Genomic DNA, 14,544 nt, shown 5'->3' on the forward strand with positions numbered 1-14,544 from the left:
CATCTGCCATCTCTAAAGAAGAAGGGTGACGTGCTTCTAACTGGAAACTAAAGCTCAAAGACCCGGATACCTTGTCTTAACTATGGCAATAATGCTTGAACATATATTTTGTCTTGAATGAAATGTTTTTGATTTTCTAATTTTAACTCAGATGGTAACTGTGTTTAAAAGTACTTTTCCCGTACACATGTGGAAAGCTACAGTTCATCCACATTTCATCTGCATAGATCTGAAGGTGCTTGGTACTGAGCACAGAGCATGGAGCTTTTGAGTGACATAAACTCTCAGTAATCATTTCACTTGATATCATCATTTCATAGCTCAAAAAATTGATGCTGAGATAGAGTATGATATACCTTCAAGGTTACACAGTGAGATTTGTAGCAGAATCTAAAGTTGAACCCAGACCTATGATATCCAAGTAGTTCATACTCATTCTTGTGCTCCTTTCTACCCAAAATGATGCAAATATATGAGTTAGTAAAATTAAATGTAAAAGGGTAAGTCATTTTTATTAGAACTGATGGGAATCTACTTCACTGGCATTTTCACTTCTCTTTCACTGAATAGTTTTAGTATGTGGACACTGTTGAATATTTTAGGATGCAGACACAGTTGATAACTGAATCTAAAACAAAAAGAAAAAAATAACATTTCTTGCGTGTTTTTAAAGCATATAGTTATTTGGGATAATATGATACTTATTGAAAGGTTGTAAAACAGGTAAACCTTAAATATTTTCTGCTTCAGGTCAATCAATTCATTATTTCTACATACAAAAGTACACAATTCAACTCATTTTTTTGCCCTATGGCTTTATTTATTATTTTTATTTTTTTTTCCCCAACAATGTTTTTGCGTCAGTACTTTTTTGCTGTAAAAGCCACTACTTAACTGTATGGAGGACTTTAAATGATTAGCATAAAAATAAATTATCTGCCTAGGAATAAATGCTACCATCTTTTGTAGGCAAAGAAAACAATGCACAATCTACAAAATTTGCCCAATGTTAGGAAATTAAGTTGTTCGTTGTTCAGATGCTAAGTTGTGTCTGATTCTGCTACACCATGGACTTCAGCACATCCGGCTCCTCTGTTTTCCACTACCTCCTGGAGTTTGCTCAAATTCATGTCCATTGAGTCGGTGATGCTAACTCAGAGATGACCCTGATTCTCCCAACTCAACATCAACCATAGTTGTATAACTTATTGTAATATTTCTCTGTTTAAATAACTACTACTCATGGTGAGGTTGGAAATTAAGTTTTCAATTTCTGTGTATTCTATCTGCTAAAGGTTGAATACAGGCTAATGTCACTGTGATTACAGAAGCCCTATTAGAATATTCAGTTACTCTGGTTCTGCTTCCAGCTCTACCACTGACAGCTACACATTGGCCATCTTAAGGCATGTCATTCTTTAGAAATATCCACTGAGGATGACCTACTGGTGTGTGTGTGCTAAGTCACTTCAGTGGTGTCCACCTCTTTGTGACCCTATGGGCTGTAGCCTACCAGGCTCCTCTGGCCATAGTGTTTTCCAGGCAAAAATACTAAAGTGGGTTGCCATTTCCTACTCCAGGGCATCTTCCCAACCCAAGGATTGAAATCGTGTCTCTTAAGTCTCCTACATTGCCAGGCAGGTTTTTAACCACTAGCACCACCTGGAAAGCCCTAATCTACTGGTAGGAAATGCCAGAAGCGGGTGCTTCATACACAACTGTGAACTTCAAGTCCTCATCTCATATTGAAATGTATTAATATAATGGGTATAATGCAGTAAGGAATTCTAAGTTTTTAGACAATTGAATTTATTTGTCAACATGTGAATAATTAATGATCTCACCTTGTGAATGATTATTCCCTTTTAAACATTTCAGTATTTGTTGAGACCTAAATATGAAAAAGAGTTCTGAGAAATAAGCATATGAGTTCATCTTTGAAGATTTATTTCCAATCTATAGATGCGAAGGAACTAACATCAGGCTATTGCTATTAAATTTTTAGAAACACTACCCACGCAGTAAGATTTCCTGACCTTGCAGGCTAATAAAATGTTTTAATGTATCAGAATCAGCAGAGCATGTGGGCGGATAAGTCACTGAGCTAATTAGTCATCCCTTTCCCAAGAGCTGTGTATGACTTAGTGGAGTGTGTTTAGCATTACAAGTAAATCAACACTGTTGCGGCAGGGAAGCATCATTTCTGAGTCATTTTCATAACTCTGCCACCTTGACTTTCCAATAAAACCTCCCAAGTTTATGATGCTTACAGCTTATAAAAAGGGAATGTAGCAGGAAGGAAAATTAATGCCACACATAATCGTATGATAACCAGAGTACACTAACTTTAAAAAACAGAATGTATTTCTGAGTAATGGAAATGAAGATATATATTAGTTCCTATACATAAATGAACAATGGTGAATAAGTTATTTTCATTAGAATGGACCCACGACTATTTTACTGGCATTTTGGCTCATTTTCTACCATTATGATTTTAGGATGCAGACACAGTTGAATAGAAAAACAGCAAACTTAGATCTATAGCTAGAAGCAGTTGAAGATAAGTTTCAGGCAGGTCCTTTTATGGGAGTAGCAAAGAGAACTGTAATGTCTCTCCTTGGAATTCTTCAAGGAGAGACAGAGGAAGCAAGCAATAAAAATAACACAAAATTTTAAGTTTCCTATATAATTAATTTTATTTTTTAATCTTTACTTGTATATTTTATAATCTGATTTGCAAATACTTCTAGTTTGGACCCTCTGAATGAGTAAATCCATAAGGCAGGCCAGACCAAGACTATTATTGTTATTCTGATTTTATAGATGGAAAAGGAGATACAGAGAAACAGTATTGCTGAAGGTTACCTGCTTGAAAGTGGCAAAACTCAAAATACCTAAGACAAAAATACAAGGAAAAAAGGATCAAAAATTGATACAAGGAGAATACAAGAAACAGTTTCCCATAATTAATGCTTTCTTTTTCTCCTTGTCAATTCTTTCTTTGTCCCTTTATCTTTTAAATAAGGCCACCATCTTTGATCTTAAAACTCATTTCCTTGGCTCTATTTTTCCACCATTCTATTTGTTTCTCCTCTCAATTTCAACATCTGAAAAGAATAAACAACCATCACTTTCTTACCAACAACTCCCTTTATAAGCATTTGCAATCTGGCTCCTGCCTCTCCCTACACTGGAACTACCCTCCTGACAGTCATCAGTGTTTATTCTTAACTCCAATATTTTGTTCTCAGTAATTCCTCATCCCTCCTTGAGCTCTCCGCGACATTTAGAACTCTTGAAAATTTGCTTACTTAACTTCTCTCCCCTCTGTGATTAAATGACACGATAAGCCTCTGGAAAAAAATAAAGTTTCTTAGACTCCACATTTGCCTCCTCTTCTTTCAGGTCTTCAAAAAAGGCTTTGTTTAAGTCTTTCCTTTCACTGTCTTCCTTATATGTCAATTTCATACATTCCTATCAAATATCATCTTACTAGATTTTCTGGATTTTTTTCCTCAGGCTTCACTTTTCTCTTGAGCAACTGACCCACATTTCTAATTACCTGTTAGATATCTTCATATAAACTCAGTTTATATTAAAGCCAAATTTATTATCCTATTCACAACCATCTCAGTTACTGTTCCACAATGTACCCAATCCCCTACCTCAAAGACAAAGCAAGGTAAAAACAAAATAAAAACAGAAAAATAAACTTGATGCAGAATCTTTTCCTGAATCTGAGGCTTCATTTTTTCCTTTTGTTTCTATTTCCAGTCTGGCTCTTTCATGTGTTCTGTCCATCCTATTTTTCACTATCACTTCCCAACAGTTCTAATTCTCTGTTGCCTGAATTTTTCAACTATAAAAAGGGATTTGTATTAGTATAACATTCTATCACTGTTATGAGGTTGAATAAATTGATACACACAGAACACTTAAACCAGAGCCTGGCTTAGATCAATTGCTTAATAAATGCTAGCTTTTGCTGCCACCACTACTACTATTACTATTTTTACTACTACACCAGGACGACCTACATAAATTGTGGAGTCCATTAAAAAATAAGGTTCAGAAAGCAGGGAAAAAACTTAAATCAGTTTGCACTGTCTTCTGTGTTCCTAACTACATTTCCAAAGTCAGTTTCTATTCTACAGAGTGATAAAGTGATGCCCAAGAGAAATTATTCACCAGCCAGTGGTTAAAAATTGCAAGGTAGATTTTATTCCAACAGTAGGGAAGAGAGACTTCAGTATACAATATGCTCAACTCCACCAAAAAAAAAGATAGGAGTCTTTTAAAATGCTGGGCATGCTAACAATAAAGTACTGAAGGGCATTAAGCGAGCTTGTCAATGTGACTAGGTCTTTAGGGCTTGTTAATTAGCACTAATCTGGAGGAGAAACGTACTTTTAATATCTTTAGGACATAAGGTTGTTTTGTAAATTGGATAAGGCACTCACCAAAGTTAGGCTCCTACCCTCCCATGGGAACTAGGATTCAAGAGAACTGTCTCCCTGGAGGTTCTCATTTCAAAGAGCTTGTTTCCCACGTTCTTAACGGAGACATTTCTGCATGGTGGAAAACTTTCATCTTGAAGGGAAGAGAAAGGATTTATAATTAAAAGTTTGCTAAATGAACTGCTCTGAAAAAGGAAGGTCAAAGACCTATAGTCAGGTTTTGGCTGGAATAAAGAGCAAATTCTTCTGTTAGTTGTAGTATTGTTCTCCAGTGGATCAGGACCAAAAAGGATACACACACATGCACGCGCGCACACACATATGCACATAATTTATTTTCAGCAATTGCATCAGTGTAGAGGCTGAGAAGGCCCAAGTTCTTCAGCGTGCAATCTAGAGACACAGGGGTGCTTCCAGTCTGAATCCAGGCCTGAGAAACTGGGGAATCGATTGTGTAAGTTCCAGCCTAAAGCCAGCAGACTCAAGACCCAAGAAAAGCCAACATTTCAACTTGAGTCAAAATCAGGAAAAAGCTAATGTTCTGGCTCAAGACAGTCTGGCAGGAAGATTTCCCTCTTTTCCCAGAATGGTGAGGCTTTTTGTTCTTTTCAGCTTATTGGATGAGGGCCACCCACGTGAGGGAGAGTGACTAACTTCTTTATTCAGTCTGTTGACTTAAATGTTAATCTCATCCAAAAACAATCCCAGAGACACACCCAGAATAATGCCTCACCAAATATCTAGGCACTCCATGGCCCAGTCAAGGTGATAGGTAAGTGCAAATGCAAGTCGCTCAGTTGTGTCTGACTCTTTGCGACCCCAGGGACTATATAGTCCAAAGAATTCTCCAGGCCAGAATACTGGAGTGGGTAGCCGTTCCCTTCTCCAGGGGATCTTCCCAACTCAGGGATTGAACCCAGGTCTCCCACACTGCAGGTGGTTCTTTACCAGCTGAGCCACCAGGAAAGCCCAAGAATACTAGAGTGGGTAGCCTATCCCTTCTCCAGCAGATCTTACTGACCCAGGAATCGAACTGGGGTCTCCTGCATCGCAGGTGATTAGCCAAAATTAACCATTGTAGCAGTCTTGAGCTTTCTCAGGTATATATTTTTAAGTGGGATGGAGGAGCATGATCTTCCAAGGATCAGGGTCTTGGGCCAATAGAAGCTATAGTAGAATTTAATTCTCATAGCACAGAAAGGTTGGACAGTGTTGTTTATACTGAGAATTTTACAGTTCTTAGCAATCAAATGGCATTATAAGAATTTCATGAGATTTATGTCTGCTAAGTCGCTTCACTTGTGCCTACCTCTTTGAGACTCTATAGACTGTAGCCTGCTGGGCTCCTCTGTCCATGGGGATTCTCCAGACAAGAATACTGGAGTGGGTTGTCATTACCTAACTCAGTGGATCTTAATGACCCAGGGATTGAACCCATGTCTCTTAAGTCTCCTGCATTGGCAAGTGAGTTCTTTATCACTAGTGCCACCTGGGAAGCGCCACTTAGTTGGTAAATATTTTAAATCAGTTTAGAATTCTAAGAATATTTTAAATGAACTTTGTTATGATAAAAGCTATGATAAAATAGCTGATTTATGTATGGGAGAAAAGCTAAGACAAACCTAGACAGTGTATTAAAAAGCAGACATTATTTTGCTGACAAAGGTCCATATAGTCAAAGCTATGATTTTTTCCAGTAGTCATAAACAGATGTGAGAGCTGGACCATAAAGAAGGATGAGTGCTGAAGAATTGATGTTTTGAACTATGGTACTGGAGAAGATTCTTGAGAGTCCCTTGGACAGCAAGGACATCAAGCCAGTCAATCCTAAATGAAATCAGCCCTGAATATTCATTGGAAGAACTGATGGTGAAGCTAAAGCTCCAACACTTAGGCCACTGATTCGAAGAGCTGATTCGCTGGAGAAGACCCTGATTCTGGGAAAGATTGAGGGCAGGGGGAGAAGGGGGTGATAGAGAGTGAGATGACTGGATGGCATCCCAGATTCAATGGACAGGAGTTTGAGCAAACTCTGGGAGATAGTAAAGGACAGAGAAACCTGGCATTCTGCAGTCTATGGGGTTACAAAGAGCTGTACATGACTTAATGACTGAATAACAATCCATTACAGAACTGTGCATTTTAGAATTGAACTAAATTTTATATTTTGAAGGGATACAAATTCATCACTTACTATTTTCAAATTGCTGCCTCATTCTGTCCTTACCTTGATGTGTACATGATCTTAGACATTTTGAAAATATGGAAGCAATGAGCTCAACCACACAGGCTTGAAATTCCAGAAAAATATTCTTCTGGCAAAAGAAATAGAGCCAGTTTTATATTGTTACTGTTTTCCCTTTAAAGATCAATATTCTTCCATTTACTACTGTTATATACCAGGATCTTGTTATGGGGTTTTGTCACTATAATTAAACCAATAATGAGTACAAATATTTAGTATAAGTATATTCATAGTAGCAGGTTCTATGGAAAACAAAGGTTTTTCTCATCTTGCATTCACGTCCCCTAGCCATAGAACTCTTCCTAATGTGAAAGCCCTTTGTTCCACATGTGTATGCTTCTCCCTTTTCTGAATGAAACTTCAGATCTTAGTCAAAATCCTTAACCTGTGTACTTAGCATTTAGTCTCCCTCTGTGAAACTTTTAAAAGTGATTTCCATGCTAAGAAGCAATTAGTTCAGCATACCCTGCAAAGAAAGTCTTCTTCAGTATTATATTTTCTCTCTTCTAGATATCCAATCCTTTTAATATCTTAACTTATGTCTACAGAATGAAGGTGCTTTATAAGACAGACTTTGTACCTATTTACAGGGGGACATTACTAATATTATGGCAAATAGATCAGTTTCCAATGTTTTAGATACCTTTTAAAGTTTCTATTTTCTCAATCCCACTTTAGATATTCAAGAAATATTTATTAAGTTCCTATTATGTGCTATAAATACTATGTATTGAGTGCCTCTTGGAAGATGAAACTACACTAGCTAATGAAAGAGAGTATGGCCTCAGTTACACAGAACTTTCATTCTAGTCTGGGAAGATAAGGAGTAGTCAAATAAATAAAACATATGATGAGTGATAAGTTATGAAATAAAAGCAGGATGATTTTATTAGACAGAGCCCTTAGTTAGGTGAACATTTTACCAGGTGAACAGGGGAAGATCTGACTCCTAAGGTGACATTTCAGAAAGGAAGCATGAGAAATGGAAGTGTAATCCATAAGATGATTTCAAACACAACTTAGAGCAACTGTGAGTGTCCTGAGGCAGAAGTGAACTTAACATAGTACAGGAATAGCAAGGAGGCCAGTGTGACTGGAACAGAATGAACAATTGGAAAGTGGTAAGAAATGAGCTCTTAGAGAAGCAATAGGGGGTCAGATCACATAGGGCTTTGCTTATCAGTATTCGGATACTGTCTTTCACTCTGAATGTAAAGCTATTTAAGGGTTCTGTGTAGGCTAGTGATACATGTATGACCTACATTTGAAAAATTCCCCTCACTGCTATTGTTAAGGATAGATTAAAGGAGGGTGAATCTGCAAGTAGAAAAATGAATCAAATGCTATTGAGATACTGCGCGCTTGGCCTAGGGTGTTAACCACAGAGGTGATGAGAAGTGACTTGATGCTGGTTTTATTTTGAGTGGGTGTGTGTGTATGTGTGTGCTCAGTCTTGTCAAACACTTTGCAATCTCATGAACCGTAGCCCACCCGCAGCCTCTGTTAATGGGATTTTCCAGTAAAGAATACTGGAGTGGGTTTCCATTTTCTCCTCCAGGAAATCTTCCTGACCCAGAGATGGAACCCACAAGGCCCGTGTCTCCTGCATTGGTAGGCGGATTCCTTAGCACTGTACACCTGGAGGCTAGAACTGACAAGGACAATGTCCAGATATTTGAGAAATAGGACAGATGCAGTCAAGATTTTTGGGTTGAAAACTGGAAACATATAGCTGCCTTTGTCTAAGAAGAGTAGAAGAGACACTATCAAGACACGTTCTGTGTTGAACTATGTGATATTTTTGGAACTCAGTTATTAATCTGAGTGGAGATGTAGGCTAGGTAGCTGGTTACATGAATCCACAATATCCTGGCTGAACATAAATGTTTAGTAGTTACCCCTTCTGGCTCAGCCAGTAAAGAATCTGCCTGCAATGCGGGAGATCTGGGTTTGATCCCTGTGTTGGGAAGATTCCCTGGAGAAGGGAAAGGCTACCCACTCCAGTATTCTGGCCTCAGAATATACAGTATTCTGTATAGTCCATGCGGTCACAAAGTGTTGGACATGACTCAGCCACTTTCACTTTCTTTTCACTCGCTGATGGTGTATCAGAGCCGCTGAATGAGCCATGGAAATTCAAGGATGAGTAGAATGACCAATAATAATCTTCCACTGTATTTAGATATGGAGTGATCATAGGTGACTTTGGCAAAAGTAGTTTTAATGGAACGGTAGTGTAAATGTCTGAATAGAATTGGTTCAAAAGAAAGTAGGAGGAGAATGATGAGATTCAGCAGGTATCAAAAACTCCTGAGATTTTGAGGTATGTTGTTGTTAATAAAAGAAACAAAACATAGGGGTTCAAGGGAGAATTTATTATAGAGAAATTGTGGCTGATCAATTGAATGGGAAGAATTTTCAATTCTGCTTATATGTGTAAAAAGAGAGTCCCATAGGAATCTCAAGGTCATTTAGAAATATGTGGAAAACAAAATTTGATCACGGTCAGAGTCAACTAGAGAATATAAACAAAAAACTCTCAGAGTAACCACAGAGAAATCACTATGTAGAGCTAAGGAGCGATGGAGACTGACTATCGTTATTTCTGGAAAGTCTGAATCTGAATATTTGGAAGATTTCATCTGCCTTAAATTTGTATGGTCATTTTCTAAGCAGACTTATATGAATCATCTTGTTTTATCTTCTCCACAACACTGGTAATAAGTAAAAGGTAGACCACCCTTAACTGAGGTAAAAATGTGCTATCTCCAAAGTTGAGGACTTGACTTAGCCTCTCTGGCAAGTTTTATTCTCATGATATATTAAAGTCATAGAAAAATGAGGACCCTTTAGCTTTCCATTCTAAAGAGAAGATACATATTCTAGGAAGATGACTAGTAAAAAAAGATAGCCAGTCACTTAAAATATTTCCAAGTACCCAAGGTCATTGAGAGGACATGGCCGCAGGTTGACCTGGGCATCTAAGACTTCTCACCCCTGTCCTTGGAATATGTATTCTGCTTGCTTTCCCTACAATAGAATCTGCCTCAGGGATAGTGCCCTGAGATAGCAGTGTGTTGTTGAGACCATCTGGAGTATTCCAGACCGAATCCAGTTAAGACCTCTACTTAAACTTTAAGCTTCTGGCAGGCGCGGTCAGAGATCTATTCCTGCTGCTGTTGCCACCCAAGACAAACCTAGGGTGTCAGTTCCTTTGCTTATGGAAACTCTACCATCCATCTGGGGTGGCTTGATTCTTTCTTTGGTCTCTCTTTGTTCTCCCAGTATAGGGCCCCATTTCAGATTTCACCAGGGAAGTTCCTGAGGTTTTGAACAAACAGCAAGAGGTAAGTTGAAAAACATAATAAAATATGCTTATAGTGATGAAAGTGTAGTTAAGTTTAATGGTGGAAAATGACATCATGAACATGGAAATCAAGAGAGAGTTGTACCAGATGGTTTCTACAACCATTCTTGTGTGCATGTTAAGTTGCTTCAGTTGTGTCCTATAGTTATGTCCTGTGACCCTATAGGCAGTAGTATGCCAGGGTCCTCTGTCCACGGGGTTCTCCAGGCAAGAGTTGCCATTTCCTCCTGCAGGGGACTTTTGTGATTCAGGGATTGAACCAGCATTTCTTAAGTCTTCTACATTGGGAGGCAGTTTCTTTACCACTAGCGCCACCTTGGGAAGCCCTCTATAACTTTTGATAGAGCCAAAGCATCTTAGAAAAGAACTGAGATAAAATTAGTTTAAGAACTTTGAGAGGGAATTTATTACAGAATAAGTTCTGTACTATCTATTGTAGAGAGGAAATTTGCTGTCCTTGTTAAACAGATTTTTAATTAATAAGGAAATATCACATACACTGTACAGAGGGATTATCATTTTTCCAAAGAATTAGAAAACAATAGAATATACTTAACACTAAATTAAATCAAACACAATTTAATCATTTTAATGACTCCAAAGTTTGCTAGAATACTTTACATTAGAGAATGAGTTTCAGCAGGTGTCCTGTGACAAAAATTGCAGGTGTACACAATAAGAAATTAGGTTATTGATTAGATTATATTTTGGAAGCACTAATAACTATTGTTCAGATCACAGAAATATTTAGACATGGCAGGTGTTTAGACAAGCCTTGTAGTACAAGAGGATCGTGTCTTCGTTGATTCATTTATTCATCCTCCATTTTGTTGAAAGCCTGCTGAATGCTTGGCATTGTGGTAACTGAATTATTATCAGTAGGAATTGTATTAACAAAGCTTTCTATCTTCAGAAAGTTGACAGTCTAGTTCGTAGAGCAGAAAAGTCAAGTATAGGAATATATACTTGATAGCATGGAAGCCCGGGAGAGAGTTACTCCGCCTAGTCCTAGTGTTACAGAGGCTCTGGGACCAGGTGGACCCCAGCTGGGTCCCTTCGTCACCCCGCACCTCTGGCGCCGATGCAGGAGAGTCCAGGTTCTGCAAAGCAGAGCAGAAACTATTCACTGAACAAGGAATGGGGCAGGGTGATCTTCTGCTCTAAAGACCCCTCCTCCAGTGGTGAGGTGGGGGCTGGTGAGGGGAAGTGCAAAACCTGTGAAGAGTAAGAGATTAGTGTGCCTGTGTGAGCTGTCAGCTCAGTTGTCTCTGACTCTTTGTGACCCCATGAACCATACCCCGGCATGCTCCTCTGTCCATGGAATTTTCCAGGCAAGAATATTGGCGTGGGTTGCCATTTCCTACTTAAGGGGATCTTCCTGACCCAGGGATCAAACCTTTGTCTCTTGTGTCCCTGCATTGGCTGACAGATTCTTTACCACTCTGTCACGGTAATCCCCAAGAGGAGTACACCATCAGAATTCAGGAGGGAGGCAATTGCCAGAAACAGCTGAAGCTGCACAGTCCTTTGGGCTCCTTTGCATGCTGCTTAATTTTGTGTCACAGAGTGCAACCCTCTGTTTGGATGGAGATCCTAACATCTTAGAAGCAAAGGTAGCTTTCAGTCTCTTCTGCTCAGGTACTGCCCTCCTGCTCAGGCTGGAACCAGTTCAGGGCAAATGACTAGCACCTTCTTGGTCCTTTCTGGCTCCAGGGTGGTTCTATGGTTTTACTTATGTGGCGTCTGCCTTAGTTTCTATTAAGTATAGCTGTGGGCACATACTAACAGATTTTGGTGTGGGGGGAGAAACAGTAGTTTAGTGTTTGTACAGTGACAAAGGTCTTTTCCTTGCGACATTAGGTTGGATAAAGAATAATTTTGGGGAAAATTCACCTCTCTGTTTGAAATCCTGAGGTTTGTTGCTACTGTATTCATCATGCATATGGGAGCATATTTAATGGGTAGTTAATAGATTTAAAAGAAAAGTGCATGTCAGTGGAATAGAGAATTAGAGATGAAAGTCTTGGTCGTTGATTCAGACTGCTTGGGTATATAAGAAGGCAAACAAAATGTATTGGAAACCACTTTTCACTGAGTAATGCTCAGAGTGGCTCATTTTTTCTTAAAAAGCAAAAACAAAAACCAAAAAGCCAAACCCAGAGTGTTTAAGTGCAACATTGATTTCTTTTTCAATGACCTTGAGGGATTGAAGTTCAGCTGAAAAATGAGTAAGAATTCACACATTGATTTCATAAACAAATACATGTAGGCCAAAGGACTCACACAATCATTTGTTAATCTGTAATTAAGACATATGTATTATTCAGGGTCCAGTCTGGAGATAGAAACTGCAGCAGCTTTCATTGTTATTTCTCTTTGATTTTCATTTTCATCAGGCATATTTAATATAAAGATGTAAAACTAGGTATTGGAAGAGTGGAAAGAGAAAGCTTACATACTACTGCATCGGGGGGAATAGCTACTGGAAGGTGATTTTATCATAAGGCTGGGACAATGGAAAGATTGATGTTATTAAAACATTGGAGATGGAGTAGTGAATCTGCAGAGCCTGAAACTCAGGTGGCTGAAACTTAAGATGTCCAAGAGTCTTGCTCACTCAGTGAAGCTGACATCTCTGAGGAGGTGTCGTCAGGTGGATCCTGAAAGTGTTTGGAAAGAGCAAACTGAAATCAACCGCTTTTGCTGAAATGGAATATTACTGTCAGGGTGAAATGTTGTTGCTATGGTGATAGAGCGGCAAGAAGCAGAACACAAGATCAAGAAACAAACAGGAAGGAGTATGTCCCTTCTTTTACCTTAATTCTTCCATACTTTTCTGGTACCTTATATTGGTAGAGACTTACAGAATACAGAAGCCAGAGGACAAAGCAGTCCCAGTCCCAGAATCACAAAAGGAGTATGAAGGGTGGGTTTAAAGATTAGAGCCATCACAAAAACTGATAAAACAATTTATGACTCTGATACACTAGCAGGTAATGTATGCTGTTCTCTGCTTAGTCGCTCAGAATTGTCCAGCTCTTTGTGACTCTATGGACTGCAGCCTGCCAGGCTCCTCTGTATGTGGGGATTCTCCAGGCAAGAATACTGGAGTGGGTTGCCATGCCCTCCTCCAAAGGACCTTCCCAACCCAGGTCTCCCACACTGCAGGCGGATTCTTTACCATCTGAATTACCAGGGAAGCCCAGCAGGAAACATATTTGAGTATAATTTTGTATTGTATGTGTATGTGCTCAGTTGTATCTAACTTTTTGTGACCCCATGAACTATATAGCCTACCTCTGTCTGTGGAATTTCCCAGGCAAGAATATTGGAGTGGGTTGCTGTTTCCTTCTCCAGCGAGTCTTTCTGACCCAGGGATCGAACCTGTAACTCTTGAGTCTCCTGCATTGACGGGAAGATTCTTTACCACTACAGCGTCTCACCCGAGAAGCCCTACTATAATTTTTGCATTAGCCCTATATAGTTTAAGGTTGGAAGTGGAATTCTATGAAGAATTTGTTTTTGCTCCATTAGAATTGAAAGTTGATTACTAATCAATACATTTATACTTTTAAAAAGCTTAGTTATGTAAAGTTACAGAATATTGCCTTAAGTCTCAACATGCTTCAAAATGCGGAAAACTCACTTGGTGGATGTATCTGTCTTGAAGTCATTTTATTGTTCTATACTGTTTTATTAAAGACTGGTATGTAAGTTTGCTTCTTGGAATGCAGTGTGAAATTTTGGCCTGAGTTAAGGATATCAGAATATAAAATACAAAATTTGTATCAAGGCAACAAACTTTTTTCATGTGACTAAAAGAAGAATGCTTTATTTTAATTCCAAAATATTCTATTTTCAGCTTTATCATTACTTTATCATTTTCTCAAATATCAATCCACAATTAACAATGGGAAGAGGTGAAAGAATCTGGTCTTCTGATTAATCATGTAAAAATCTAAAAAGAGCTCAAGATTAGAACAGTCATAAGCTACACGATTGGAACTCTTACAAAAGCTATAGAAATCACTCAACACAAGAATTCACTCAATGATGAAATAACATTTAGAGGAAATTATTTATTTTACTTTATTAATGTTGGTATTAAAATGTTCAGCAGGGCTTTTTGTTTCTTAAGGGGAAAAAGGTAGGCAGAAAGTTGATCAAGCAAAACAATAAGAAATAAGATTTTGTAAAATAAGTAGATTTTAATTGCATCAGGTGCTAAAGTGTTATTTTTCCCTCAAGTATTCTAAGCCAATTTTTCATATGCATCATTGCATAGCACCAATGTTGCTTATTGTTCCCCATTTAGATTCTTGTTTCTAATCAAGTTTTCTGAATAAATTAGTAAGTCTATATATTTTACTTGCCTCTCAAGATTATTTTTTTTAGTTTAGCACCTAAATTACTGTTTCTTAAAAGTATTATAGCATTATATATTAATAGTTCTGTGAATTTTCTGATTTGTT

At 38.2% G+C, this 14,544-nt stretch overlaps 1 long non-coding RNA gene across 3 annotated transcripts in view; it reads left to right on the plus strand.

Annotated features, from left to right (window-relative positions):
* The window catches only part of LOC110152189 (uncharacterized), a 48,179-nt gene that overhangs the window by 16,936 nt on the left and 16,699 nt on the right, over nucleotides 1-14,544 (plus strand). Inside the window, exon 4 of one of the 3 annotated variants that reach the window (XR_002318296.2) lies at nucleotides 9,991-10,052. The exons of 1 other annotated variant lie outside the window; for it this stretch is intronic. This is a non-coding gene — a long non-coding RNA (uncharacterized lncRNA). The remainder of the gene's footprint in view (nucleotides 1-9,990; nucleotides 10,053-14,544) is intronic. One more of the 3 variants, XR_002318297.2, reaches the window with a different exon arrangement.

The sequence above is a fragment of the Odocoileus virginianus genome, chromosome 21 (assembly GCF_023699985.2).
Source record: "Odocoileus virginianus isolate 20LAN1187 ecotype Illinois chromosome 21, Ovbor_1.2, whole genome shotgun sequence".
In the NCBI taxonomy this organism is placed as follows: domain Eukaryota; kingdom Metazoa; phylum Chordata; class Mammalia; order Artiodactyla; family Cervidae; genus Odocoileus; species Odocoileus virginianus.